Source organism: Limulus polyphemus, unplaced genomic scaffold (genome assembly GCF_000517525.1).
Source record: "Limulus polyphemus unplaced genomic scaffold, Limulus_polyphemus-2.1.2 Scaffold4477, whole genome shotgun sequence".
NCBI lineage: Eukaryota > Metazoa > Arthropoda > Merostomata > Xiphosura > Limulidae > Limulus > Limulus polyphemus.
This window is the reverse complement of record NW_013670087.1, coordinates 80901-84009: the sequence shown is the minus strand read 5'-3', so window position 1 is coordinate 84009 and position 3109 is coordinate 80901. Positions and strand designations below refer to the sequence as shown.

The 3109-nt window shown below is 34.8% G+C and overlaps 1 protein-coding gene across 2 annotated transcripts in view; it reads left to right on the top strand.

Moving 5' to 3' along the window:
* The first annotated feature begins 1262 nt into the window (after nucleotides 1–1262).
* LOC106471219 (UPF0389 protein CG9231-like) overlaps nucleotides 1263–3109 on the top strand; it is a 38445-nt gene continuing 36598 nt past the window's right edge. The window contains exon 1 of one of the 2 annotated variants that reach the window (XM_022399841.1): nucleotides 1263–1385. The gene's annotated coding sequence lies outside the window, so the exon portion shown is untranslated. The remainder of the gene's footprint in view (nucleotides 1386–3109) is intronic. The other variant, XM_013931809.2, reaches the window with a different exon arrangement.

Below are 3109 nucleotides of genomic sequence, written 5' to 3'. Positions count from 1 at the left end.
AAAATATAATTAAAATAAGACACAGCAATGATATGAAATAATTATAACACAGTTGGTTTTATCCGTGATATAAATAGGGAAAATGTAATTAAAATAAGACACAGCAATGATATGAAATAATTATAACACAGTTGGTTTTTATCCGTGATATAAATAGCGGGAAAATGTAATTAAAATAAGACACAGCAATGATATGAAATAATTATAACACAGTTGGTTTTTATCCGTGATATAAATAGCAAAAAAATATAATTAAAATAAGACACAGCAATGATATGAAATAATTATAACACAGTTGGTTTTTATCCGTGATATAAATAGGGAAAATATAATTAAAATAAGACACAGCAATGATATGAAATAATCATAACACAGTTGGTTTTATCCGTGTATATTCACTCTCTTAATCAAAGGACGCAGCGTGTCTTAATGATTAGCGTACAGGAATATGGACCTGTAGGTCCAGTGTTCGTGTCCTGTTACCGTCATAAATATAAAACAAACGTTCCCCAATTTGGGGCCGTGAGTTTGTTACGAGTCTGAATGACAAATCTCACTATCTGGTCAGACAGTGTTAGACCACGAGTTGGTAGCGTGTGTTGTTGTCTAGCTATATTCCGTGTAGTTTGTCAACTCAAAACAAGATATGACACGCGCAGGTAGCCCTTGAGTAACTTTGCGCTAATATACTAAAACAAACAAACGTTCTTCAGCCTAACTACTACCAAAGTCAAAACAAAACATCATCAGTCATTACAACAATAATAAATACCTTGTAATGTACCGAATAAACTGAGACATATTTATAATAACAGGAACACGTCGATTTGGAAGACAGTGGTTGTAAACTTAATAAATAATCTGATTGAATTATGATTATCGTTTATCATTAACTTTATCACATTATAAAAGTTTGACAATTGTATATTAAGATCCAGGAATTGCCCAGATTATACTACGTACTAAATAATAATAATATTTACTCTTATCTGTCTATCTTCGCTGCTCTTTGTTTCAGAGACAGTAAGCGAGAGAAATTGTCCAGTAATGGCAACCCCCAGTTTAAAGTTATTTTATAATTCTGTTGATTGTTTAAAACGATATGTTGGTGTTAAGTATGCGATTGTAGGTAGAGGTATACATGGAGAAAAATGTTGTCCCATAGCCTTTCGGACTCGTGCTACGTCAAATCACGTGAAACGGTTTTTGTACCATTTTCGCGTTGGATCTTACTGGCCCCTCGAGTATGATGCAGAGGTTACGTTTCCCGTTACCACTAGAGGGCGGTACGAAAGTTTAGTGTGATAAATAAAAGACATCTGCTGGTGTGCTGACTATCGTGTTAGAGAAAATCAACAACGTGTTACGAAAGTACCAATTCTTTGGTAAGTGACTGGAATATTTTATGGTAGATTCTTAACGTAAGTATGTGGAAATGAAATGATTATTTACGTAGCTGTCATCTTAATTTGAGAAATGTACGCCAAATATAAAGTAACAGGCTAGCTTTAAGTCGATGTTACAGATAAACTTAGTTCGAGAATTACAAATATTTACGTTACAGACTGAATCTTTCTTTAATGGAAACTTTCAGGAGGTTCTGGTTCAAGTTCATGAGAACCAGTTATTCTATTTTTAATGTTAACAGTGATTAAATTTTATCCTGAAATCAATAGTAATATTAGTGGTTGAAATGTTTTTGTTCGAGCAAAAATCAAAAATGTCGATCTTTATGTCATAGATGAACAGTGTCAAGTTTAGAATCAATTGATTAAATGTTTCATTCGTGTTTTATAACTAGCACTGTTCATTCACACACAAAGAAGTGGAAGTGGGAGGGGTGGACTCTTGCCAGACGTTTACATAGAAATGAACGTTGTAAACACTAGTTAAGCAGTTAGGGCTGGAGATATATAGATATCTATGGGGGGGGGGGGGGGGGGGGGGTTTGGGTTTTTTTTTTTTTTTTTGGTTTGTTTGTAATGTATGAAAAACTCGTTGATTTAGCACTCTTAGTAACTGTAGGAAATATGACCAAGGTTTTAGTGTTTGCGTTGTTTTTTGTTTAAACCCTATTAACGTTTTAATATCTTCTCATATAAAGTAGTGCCACTAGATAAATATTACGTTTTTAATAAGTGTATCTGTAGAAAGTCTGCTAACAAGTGTATTCATGCTCGTTGTGATAAAGACATTCTAGATATATTATTGTTTTCTGCACTGCGTGGCTGCCTTCAAAAGATTGGGTTCTAACGAATGCGTCTTGTATGCAAGTATCTGATTGGCTGGCTGATTTGGTGTTCACTGTTGCCTGGATGCTGCTCAGCTAGGTCAAGTTTGACAACTGTGCTACGCGTGCAGAGAAAGAAATAATAGTTAAAGGACGACTTTGAACCGATCGTGTAACACTCGATATCGGGAACAATTCGGTGGTTCAAAGTAAAATGTTTGTTTCAAGAAGTCTGGTCAAGCTGAGGTCGTGTCAGGTATCCAAAATAGCAAGAGTGCACATCGCTGTTTTTAATTATTACACAAAGGTTTTGTATTTTGTGTAAATATGGAATAATTATTTTAATTATCAAAAAAAAAGACTTTATAAACATGAGAAACATTAACTTGTACTGTCGTTATTCTATGACTACTTTTCACACATCTGCCTTGCAAAAATTCTGAACAAAATAAATTATTGTGAAATGGACAGTGCTACTATCAATAGGTCACCCTCTTTTACACTATTGAATAACCTCAGTATTAATCTTTATATCCACGTGGTCAATACTACACAAGTACTCGTCTTCTCGGTGTCCTGTCCCAGTAATTTGAAAGTAGAAAACATCCTACCATGGTGTGTGTATTTGTAAAATATGCTGTGAACGGTGCATAACGGTATACGTGTGTGTGTTTGTAAAAGATGCTGTGAACGGTGCACAACGGTATACGTGTGTGTGTGTGTGTGTGTGTGTTTATAAAAGATGCTGTGAACGGTGCATAACGATATACGTGTGTGTTTGTAAAAGATGCTGTGAACGGTGCATAACGGTATACGTGTGTGTTTGTAAAAGATGCTGTGAACGGTGCATAACGGTATACGTGTGTGTTTGTAAAAGAT